Raw genomic sequence first — 10,910 nt, 5'->3', positions numbered from 1 at the left:
TTAAATCTAATTTAAAAGATAGACATAATATGCTGTAAACAACCAAAAAGGAAATGTTAGGCTTTAAAATTAAACCTAACATGGGCTGCCAAAATATTCATCTTGAGACGTGAAACAGTGAAACAGTAATTCACATGAGATAAATGTGATAAACTGCACTGAATCACTTCCAGTGGGATTATTCAGGGCATGAGAAAGTTTAACCCATGCTTAAGGCTCTATATTCCAACCAGAAATCCTGCTCATTTGCCTTGAAATAGGTGCAACTGTTCATTTAAACCTTGGATGTGCTGTAATCATTGTGGAGCTTTCAATAGCAAGGCATTCAAATATCAATTACTAATTATTATTTACTATGATTAACCTAAATCAAAGTTGGTAGAAATGACTACCACTTCAATTTGCAAGTCGTATTCTCCTTAAAATGTCCTAGTATGCTGAGGATGGAAATTGTTTCAAAGTTGTTTGTACAGGTGTTAAGTGGAAGGTATGGTGGAAAGAGGTAGAATCAGTCTTGAGGGAGTAAATCATTAGAGGAGGAATGAATTTCTCTAGAAGATTAGTGCAATAGGGCAAAGCTACTCCTCGCTTCTTATGCCTCTTAAATAGGCAATCATTCCTGATTGAACTCCAAGGGCAAAATCAAACAAGTAGACAGGATTATTAAACTGGATCTATCTCTGATAGAATTTCCAGAGTCCAGCAACTAAAACTGGAGAGTTTTCTGTGTGTAAAGCACATGGGTCTTCTTCCTCATATGTCAGTCTATTGTTAATCTAAACTCCTGGTACTCCTGGTACACAGTCATGTGAAAAATGTCTTCATTTAGTCACTGGTCTTTGTGAGTGCAAAGGAATCTTTGGAAAAGTGAAGCCCAGCAGTGAATTCAGTATCAAGAAACAGAATGCAAACCAAATGAAGCTGAAAGGCTCAGGCCTAACAGTTTGAAAATAAATGTGTAGTGAGGTTAACCAGTTATTTTAAAAAGGCTAAGGTTTGACATTACTGCAAAATTACTATGAAAAATTCTATGAGGCATGCAAATGTCCAGAGGTGTAATGGGTTTCATTTTGACTGTTTCCACACAGATTTTTAAGAGCCTAATGACATTTTCTTTGTTAAAGCAAGGCAAACTCTTGCATATAATGTATTTTTATCTTAGACTAAGTCACAGCAGACTACATTCAAAATCCATATTCTCAACTTTCAGGACAATGTTGGCACCTTAATGTTGTAGAGGTAAAATATATCAGTCTTGAAAACATTACATGTAACATTAAAATAAATAAATAAATAAATAAATAAAAATGAAGAACCATATAGAAAACATAAATTATTAAGTATTTGAATCAAGTTAAAAATATTACCTTTCAGAGTAATTCCTGATTTATTCTAGGGATTATACTTTGTTCGCCCATAGCTCTCTATTTATGTCGTTAACCAGACCTTAGTCATGACAATGACATTACACTTTAAGATAAGAGAAAAAAAAAAAAAAGAGAGAATGAGAAAAAAGAAAAAGAGTCCTTTAGGTAAGAAATGCAATTTACCTTTAGTTCTTTTGCCCCAGAGACCACTTCATAGCAGGTTCTGTGATAAATTCACCACCCAGTGCCATGGTAAATGGCTAGGTTAATGAAGAGAGGTCAAGTAGGGAAATGGGAGGTGAGAGTAGAAAGGTTTTGATGGTCTGTAAATGACCTGCTGCAGGGAGTACACTGTTAAAGCTCAGAGAGTGAAGTACACCAAATTCTTCTTGGATGATAAGCGAAGGATTGGCTTTACTTTCATTCCTATATTTCACTAAAACTTTGCTGTCAGACTAATTCTTGTGTGTGTGTGTGTGCACGTAGCAGGGTAATGTTATAGCAGAGGAATAGCATAGAAAGGAGTGAAATATGATCAGAGCAGAGGGGAATGTGAAGCTTTTTAGGTAAGACATTACAGTTTCTAAATAATAAAAAAATCAATGTTAAAAATGTTTGTTACTAGTTACAGGAAAAATGAAATATATCAATTTTGTTTAGTAACTTTTTTTTTATGCTTCTTTTTCCAGTAGTTACTTAAAACTGAGAGATCTCTTCTCCCATAATACTTTTGTTGTGTTTAGGCAAGTTTTTTTTCTTCCCTTTCCGACCTGTATTCCCAGTCTGCAGTTACATCTCACTAATTTCGTGCTATAATTTGATAAGTTTTTTTGTGAATTCATTTTTCACGTATCTGTATCTTTGAATTGCAGATTTCTTTTAAGTATGTCAGTGCATATACAAATGCTCCAGTTTAAAAATTGTAATACCTAACATTTATTTCTTGATTTATTTTTTTTTAAATGGTGGTGGTTTTGACAAATAAAGAAAATACTGAACAGTGTTCTCTCCCCTTCCTGTAAATAACTAACATTAAAAAACAAAACAAAACAAACAAACAAAAAAACACATTGTCTTACAGTCCCAGCTTTCAGACATCTTTGTGCATGAATGGGGTTACTTTTGTGAGTGGCATTACCCTTAAATTTTTAAGTTTAGGATTTGTTATGATGTTGCTCTCTGGCTTCTTTAGGGAGCCAGGCTCTATTGCATGACAGAAGATGCAGATCTGCTCGGAGTTTCAGAATGGGGTTGGGGGTCTTCCTCTTGCCATTTAAGAGCCCGAAGTATGTGCCCTGATCCCATGTTACTCCTCATGTAAATAACAAGATTAATATTTCAAACATTCCAGTGTATTTTCTTTTACTTTTCCACTACCTCCTGAACCCATGTAATAATAGTGGATTGAAATATGGAACAGAAAGAGAAATAGCTAACACAAGTTATAAAATATACATCAGCCTCTCTATCTCTTTTCAAAATTACAGCTTTGGCACTTTTCATAAAGAATAATGTTTTGATGTCAATTGTTCTAACTACTGTCATGTATTAACTCTGTGTTTTAGTTACAAACCTTTTTTGATTTATATGTTTAAAGGCTATGAAGGAGAAAATTGTAACAATTCCCCAAAACCATGAAAATTGGAGTACATCTTTAAACACCTTTAAGGAAATTAATAACCTCAGTTCCAAGAGAAAAAGAAAAAATGTTTCTGATACCTTACCTTTCAGTGAATTAACGCATGGTAAGTTGTTCATCACAAGAGGGTACAATTGATTTTCATGTTCACTGTGAAGGTGTTTCTACAGGGGAAAAAGGGCCTTGAAGGTCACATTATAATCCATTTTCTAGAGAAGGCTTTCTGTTTCTATCTCTTAAAAACACAATCAAATACACAAAAAGCATTGGTACATACAAAGAGGTATATTATTTAAAAATATACAAACAAGCAAACAAAAATCCCCTACAAATCAAGGAAAACATGCAGACTCCATGTCAAGGACCTTTACAGATAGCGTGGTTTCTTTAGCAAATGTCAGGAAGTCCTTGAACCTGTGCAGGCTGCTAATTATTTACACATAGCCATTGGCAACACAGTTAGCAAGCCTTTTCAAGAACAGGAATGTACACTTATACACTCTTGAAAATGTCAAAAATGCCTGCTAAATTATCCATCAGAATACTTGAAATATGTCAGTCACTCCAATGGAGAAATTGGAAGTGCTGCACCTCCATTTCATTACTCTGTATTTTAATTGGTGCAGAGAGCTAGAAGTAGCTGATGACTTGTTTAGAAGCAGCTGCAGGGGTCAGTTCAGAAGCTTATGCCATACCCTCCTCCCTTCAGAGGTAATGCAGTAACATCAGGCGGTACTGCCAGTTAAACCCTGGATGTTACATGATCATAGAAACACCTTTTACCACATACTCCTAATTTTTAGATGTGAGGACGGTTTAAAGCTCAGGAAGCCTGCATGTAAAGGACAACTCTATATTTCATATGCAGGAACCAATAGTCCAATCTCAGACCTGCTGGTCAGTGCTTTGGGATTTGAGTCGTCAGAGCACTGGTTATTGTTGCCTGCAAATTCTCTTCTCCCCCACTGAGGGAAAGCACTTACATTTATAACTCTACATTTCTAAAGGAAAAAAAAAATAAAACAGCAGTAATAGAAAAGCCTCTCTTATCCTGCTTTCTGTGCTATTACCAAAGTCAGAATACTTTGCTTGCTACGGGAATATCAAGGGATCTGTGCAGAAAGCTGTTGCCCTGATTCAGAGAGAGCTATTTCCTTTTATGTTTCCTAACATTTCCCCCAGCTCCCATGGAGAGTATAAAGAACTGATACTTTTATACTTAATGTAAGATGTGTGTTACTAGTTTCAACTGCAGCTATATGTGCAGTGCCTGCTCACTAGATATATATGATATTTGTGTCTCTTCCCTACCTGGAAACATCTTCCAAAACATTTCTGAATATACACACTAGTTTTCTTGGTGACATATATTTCTCCCTTCTCCCTCTTATTAATCCAGACCTCTCTAACCCAGAAATAGTCTATTGGAGAGTCATAAACACCTGTCTGGCCACCAAAGTTTGCATGTCTTTTTCAGACTTGATAGCCAGAAATCCTGATCAAAGCAAGGATGTCTTGCTGTGTTTTTAAATAAGTTATATGAAAGGTATTTGACCGATTGCCTCTAAAATCTTTAATCTCCAATTAAGCACAGGAACAAAAGCAGAAGCCTGAAGATAATAGTATCTGTTACTGACAGAGTAACTTAAACTTATGAAGGTGATGCTGAATTTAGTCTTTGACCTTTTGAGTCTACTAACAAAAGAGGAAAACTGGGTAGATTCTTTGAAATAGGCAAACTGATAAAATTTTAAAAGCATCAGGTTGAAAATGGTGGCCCAGCTGTCTGCAGCTAAAGTGGGTGCTTTATTTGCTCAGCAATCTAGTTTTTGTGATAACATTTTATTTCTGACTCTAGACCATGAACTGAAACAGGAACTGCTGTCAAAATGGAGAAACCTGCTTCCTGGTGGAAGCATATGTTCAAATGACTACATATGTTCAAATGACTTTACAGGCAGACACTTTGAACATGATAAATGTGTCAGGTGAGCAAACTGTAACTGGAATTTTATCCTAGAAATAGTAACAAGCTTAATTTAGATATACATAATTCCACTTCCTTATTATTATTATTATTATTATTATTATTATTATTACTGTTGCTTTCTGACAATGAAGACTCTGTGGCATTACGAGTCAGGGGGAGTGGACCAAGGGTGGCTGCCTGCTCTGCCAGCATGTCTGTGGAATCCTTCACTGTTTTCCTCAAGGCTTGAGAGTTGGCTGTGGTAAGAGACAATAGGATGCCCTGCATGACATGAGCCTTTTTACCAATACCCAGCTGCCTATTTCTGCTATTCATGTCTCTAACTAACACTGAGTCAAATCACCTGCCTAAAATAGTGGCAAGCTGGTCACGGAGATTCCTTGCAGCTGCAGCAGAGCATTAAGTGCACTTGGCATCTTGTAAAATTTCCCACCAACCATAACTCATCATCCTGATCACCAGTGTGATTTACAGTCTCATTGCCACAAAACTGGTGCTTAACTGTCCCTACCAAAAAGAGGATGGATGTGATAGGGAAGCAATGGAGTGACCATCCCGGGGAGTGTTCAAGGGAAGGTTGGACTTAGTGCTTACGGACATGGTTTAATGGGTGATATCAGTAGTAGGGTGATGGCTGAACCAGATGATCCTTGAGGTCTTTTCCAACCACAATGATTCGATATTTCTATATTGAGAGGCAGGTGGTTTGCTGAGGTTTGACTTTGTCATGTCTGTGTTTTTGTCAGAAAGTTTCTCATTGGTGTGACGATAAGCTCTGTTAACCAGCACTGGTCCCATCAGAGAACAGCCTGTCATTCATCACCTTGGGTTTTACTGGTTGCAAGTTCTTTTCTACATTAGGAACAATAATGTTTTTCCCACCGCAGTAGTGTAGAGACTCTTAAAAAAACATGTGGTCTTTTCTATCCCAAAGATGACTCTTTTAAATCCAGATTTGAGGTATATGCCTGACATAACTTACATAATTTTTATCTATGTTTTTTGCTTCAGAAAGTACTTGTTTTGTTTTGTTTTTCCACACTAAATTCGATGTGAAGCTTGTAAGGTTTGGATAAGAAATACCTATAGTTTATGGGTTTATCCAAAGCATGAAACTTAGTCTTTGTGTGACAGTAAATTGAGAAGAACACTTCAATTTTGCTTCTTTCAGTGGTGAATGATTCTAATTTATCTGATCAACTGTAAATTGAAGAAGAGATCTGATGAATATACATGTTTGTCTTTGTGTGTGTATATATATAATACGTACACATGCAGAGATATGAATACAGTTATAATTGTATTCATTTGTCTATGTACTTAGTGTATATATGCACAAAATATACTAAAATACAAACACACTGTCTTTCTATATCCACTGGAGGCAATATTTATCAAATTTGATTCTTGAGAAACTATGGTACACTTCTTTCAGAGAATCTTCAGTTTAAATAAAACTATCTTAAATGCATAGACTTATCTATGTTTGTGTGTGACAGCGGAGAAAGAAAAAGGGGTGGGAGGGCTCGTCTTTGTTAAATATTTACCATGCTAAGCTATTAATGTTAGAATTATGCAAAAAAAAAAAAAAAGGACAACATTCTGATTACTTAGTTTGCTAATTTACTTAATGGTTTTACCAGGTTAATTGGATTTTGTTAATCTCTTTAGAATGAATTTTTCTATCTGGGTTCCCTTGAGGACTTTCTTGCAAAGGGAACAAAAAGCCTGAGAGCTTTAGTACTCTGACATTTTTGTTTCACATTAAAATAAATTTCTGAGTCTCCAGAGGGAACATTACCTCCAGCTACTTACTCCATATGCATTTGCAAAGAAAAATATGGCAGTAGTTAAAAAGCAACATTCTGGTGAATATTTGAGATTTACATATGAATACTCAGATATTTTCTCTCCTAAGCACCATAAAATCTCATCAGTCATTTCTTAAATGTTCTGAGTGCTGCTGTTTGCTGCTCTTTCAAAACTGTGAACAATGTCTTTAAGGATCCTCCATCACTGCCTGTTCAGCTGAAGTAGCTTCTGGGAAAGCTGAAAGGAAGTAGTTTAGAGCAATAAAGAACTTGAAACAACCCAGGCAAATCATTCTTGTTTCTGCTTAATTTAAAGCTATTTAAATTGAAGTCTTTTGTTTGTTCAGGTCCCACAAAAGAAAATCTCCCTGATTGGATGCAGGTTGGACCCAGGTCTGAGGGACAGAGCCTTCAGCATAAAGACTACCTTCTTACTGCTCAAGCTGTGTTCCCACTGATTTGGCGGCTCCGACAGGCAATAGAAAGGAACAAAACAGGTGTGTTTTTTGTTTCCTTACAGAAAAAAAATGGTGCAAATATGAAGCTCCAGGTGCCTGGAAGCTTCAGACCTGACTGATTATCTGGATGTGGTGGGAGGCTTGCAAGAATACCACCTTGCTCACCTTCCCCACAACTTCACGAATGGAAGGGCTGCACTATTAGAAAGATGACGTTTCGTGAAAAAAAAAATCTAAGACAAAAAAAAAAAACCACCACACTCTCTGTATATTGAAATGACCTTATTACGTTTAATGTTTGACATATTGTTTAGTATCAAAAGATATCGAAGGATCAGTCCTTCCTGGGAGAGAAAAACCCTTTTATACTATATATATACTTTTATAGCTTATTGTTAATAAAAAGATAGATTTTAAATTGTTTTCATAGTGTTATACATGATGGGTTTTTTTTGTTTTGTTTTTTTGAGAAAGTTTTCCTTTGTATAATGGTTTTAGAAGTTTGTGTCTACAGTATTTCCTGTTTTGTTTTGTTGTTGTTTTTTCAGGTGTGTGTTCACCTTTCTAGTTACTATTGCCATATGTAAATAAATCTATTTCAAAACTAATTTAAGTATTTAACATATACCATTTCTTAAAAAAATAATAAGCATATGCAGTGCAACTGTTTGTCAGGATTTTGAAAGTCTATTTCCCACATGTTAATTATGTACAAAACACTCAGGTTAAACTGAGCAGAGAAATTATGAGATATAATATTCCTTTCAAAAAATATATTGAGTTTCTTTCACATTTTTTTCTCCTGGTCTCAATTATACTTTTTATTCAGCAGAGTTCAAAATTTGTATTAGAAGTATTAACACTTTTAAATAAAAATATTGTTTTCAGTGTGAATATCACACTGAAATATCACTGCTATTTTATCTGTGATAAGTAACTCACCAAATTTTTTGCTTTCTACTTTAAAGAGATTTATTTGAAATGGGACAGGAAGAATCACAGAATTCAGTTTCATTTCTACATTTCATATATTTGATCCTCTAGGGAAGAGTCTGGGATGAGTGTAGAGCAGATTTAGGCCTATGCCAGTTACATCAAAGCTAGCACATCCTTGAGGCCAAAGGCTAAAATATGTGTTCAAAGATAGGTTATTGTCATTTATTTATTAAGCCTGATGACTGAAAAAGTATCACCAATTGAATGAAAAACTAGTCTTTCTATCAACATTAGGAATCTGTTTATGATGCGTATATTATTTTGGTTATTTTCATAATGTTAATGTTCATTTAGAGCAAACAAAACATCATTGGCTTCTGGTTGTTTTATTAGTTCTCAACATATTCAGTGACTGATGTTTTTACTTCCAAGAACGGTTTTCTGCATGAGTGGAATCAAAAGAAAAGAAAGGGCTGTTTGTCTATCCTAACACAGCAATTTTGAGGTAGCCTTCTATGGTACCTTATCTTGCAGTATGGTTCTTACACATAGAAGATTTCCTTGTTTGCCAGCCCAAAGTCAGTGAGATAGGTGTATGAGAAACAACATATGTTTGTACCCAGGTGGAACACATTACATGAGCATCTGTTTGTCTTCCATAATTCTTGCCAAGTTTGGAATTTTAGTCAACTTAATGTACAAGCCACCAGTAAACTTGCTATTGCCTACAGCAGGGAAAATGGACTCATATATAGCCCTACCCAGTACAACAACAGACAACATTTTACTCCTAAGGTGACTTGCTTAAAGACTACTACAAATGACTACAGCAATTTTACTTAAAAGCATGTTCGCTGATTGATATGAAGCTGATGCAATGGGAGGAGGTAAAAAACGTCTGAACCAAAATTTCTTCAAAGAAAATCTGTTTCCCCATAGGGCCAAAGAGCTTTTGTCTTTCCCTCCATTAGGGAAACCTCATTAAAATACATTAATTCCTTCAAGAAAAGATAAAGACATCACCAAGAGTTCAGAAATGGATATTTTTCCACCCAGCCTAAACTGGGACAGAAATATTCTGTGTATTCATGGGATAAGCCTTGTTTTCAGCCAACCTTTCAGAACCAATGTATACAGCTGCACTCAATTAACTGTAAACAATATCTGGGTCTGCTCTCCTCTTCCCCACCTACACAAACAAGTAGCAATATCACCAACCTGATTCACCTAATAACTGATTGGCATTACTCCAGGCTAAATAAGCTACCTTATAAGGCAGCCCATAAAACCATGGTTGGCCACTCGTGTCTTTCCTTGTTGTAGACGTAGGATAGCAAAACTTGATATGTAGCAGAAATTTGTGTTAATCCCATTTAACACCCTTTTTTTTTTTCTAGTAATATTTTAACACTTAAGCGGATACATTTCATGTACATTTTTTTCTTATCCATGTACAAATAAATGACAACGAAAAAAACAAACAGAACACTAATTCCTCACTCAGCATTCATTATATGTAAATGTGGGAACAACAGCTCACTGGAGTCCAGTTTAATTCTGATATCAGTCTCATCACAAAAGCAGAATTAGTATTATCAGAGAGAAAAAAAATGACCCCTACTTTAGCCACAACTAAATTAGATCAAATGCATTATTCCACTGTACACGTTATCCCATTGTGGAAGTGATCATTTGTTTTCATTAGGTGTAACACAAAGGGAGGTGTGAAGTGCACAAGTCTGGTAAGTATTAGTCTAAGGACAGCAAACATTTGTACTTCTGCTTTTCTGGTGAAATCTATTCATTACAACTGGTTCCTCATTAACAATTCAATTATCCAAGTGACTTTTCTCAATCATTCAAAATACGGTGTGTGTGTGTTTTTCATCATCTTACTTTAAGTATTAATTATATTAAAATACAGGAGAGTTTTCATTTTCTCTTAGACTTTATTTTTTTCTTTTGGCAAATTTCACTACAGTCGTCATAAGTAAAAGTTTGCCTCTTAACCTGGAAACAACCAGCCCTATCCTCCTTTTCAGGGAAGCACTGAGCACATTTCAGCTCTGCAGCTTGTCATGCTTCTAGACAAATGGCAGGATCAGATCTGGATCTGGACCACAAATACATCCGTATGTGCCTTGCCAAGGCCTCAGACAAAGACATCTCCTGCATTCCCTAGCAGAGCTGTTGCAGCTGGTTACCTTAATTTTCAGCCACGAAGGTATCCACTTGCACTTGGTTTGCTCAGGATTTGCTCACCACTAAATTGTTCCCAGTAAAATTACAACATCTGGGAGAATCTGAAGCCCTATTTGAAGAATTATCTGCTGAGACAGCATGAGAGACACAGCCTCTGTGTCAGGAAGATGGTGTTGGCGTCTGTATAAAGTAGGTGTTGTTAATGTATGCAGAAGTTCCCTCTCCTGGAGGGAAGTGGGAATAGCTGAAGGGAAGCACAAGTAAGCCATGAATCACCTGAATAGGAACCACGCATTCCTGGCTGGCTCAGGGCCTTCGCATGTTATAGAAATAAGTATTTGCATGAGAAAATATGTTGGAGCTATCATAAAAAAACAAACAAACAAACAAAAAAAAACTACACAGATAAAGTCTCTCCTGACATAACAAGAAACAACAGGAATTTCAGAAAAAAAAAAAAAAAAAAGTGCCACCATGAGACAGAATCTCTAACACTTTCTTCTATGA

The 10,910-nt window shown here is 35.9% G+C and overlaps 2 protein-coding genes across 4 annotated transcripts in view; one reads left to right on the top strand and one right to left on the bottom strand.

Moving 5' to 3' along the window:
• Positions 1 to 1,661, bottom strand: part of LRRC2 (leucine rich repeat containing 2) — a 165,368-nt gene extending 163,707 nt beyond the window's left edge. Inside the window, exon 1 of one of the 2 annotated variants that reach the window (XM_080573501.1) lies at positions 1,551 to 1,661. The gene's annotated coding sequence lies outside the window, so the exon portion shown is untranslated. The remainder of the gene's footprint in view (positions 1 to 1,550) is intronic. The other variant, XM_080573503.1, reaches the window with a different exon arrangement.
• A 94-nt stretch (positions 1,662 to 1,755) lies between these two features.
• The window catches only part of LOC308185437 (protein FAM240B-like), a 37,245-nt gene continuing 28,090 nt past the window's right edge, over positions 1,756 to 10,910 (top strand). The window contains exons 1-5 of one of the 2 annotated variants that reach the window (XM_080573548.1): positions 1,756 to 1,933; positions 2,965 to 3,112; positions 4,865 to 4,994; positions 7,155 to 7,304; positions 9,907 to 9,943. The gene's annotated coding sequence lies outside the window, so the exon portion shown is untranslated. The remainder of the gene's footprint in view (positions 1,934 to 2,964; positions 3,113 to 4,864; positions 4,995 to 7,154; positions 7,305 to 9,906; positions 9,944 to 10,910) is intronic. The other variant, XM_080573546.1, reaches the window with a different exon arrangement.

Source organism: Anser brachyrhynchus (assembly GCF_964034855.1).
Source record: "Anser brachyrhynchus genome assembly, chromosome: Z".
Classification (NCBI taxonomy): domain Eukaryota; kingdom Metazoa; phylum Chordata; class Aves; order Anseriformes; family Anatidae; genus Anser; species Anser brachyrhynchus.
Note: the sequence above shows the minus strand (reverse complement) of the source record. Positions and strands in the feature narration are given on the sequence as shown.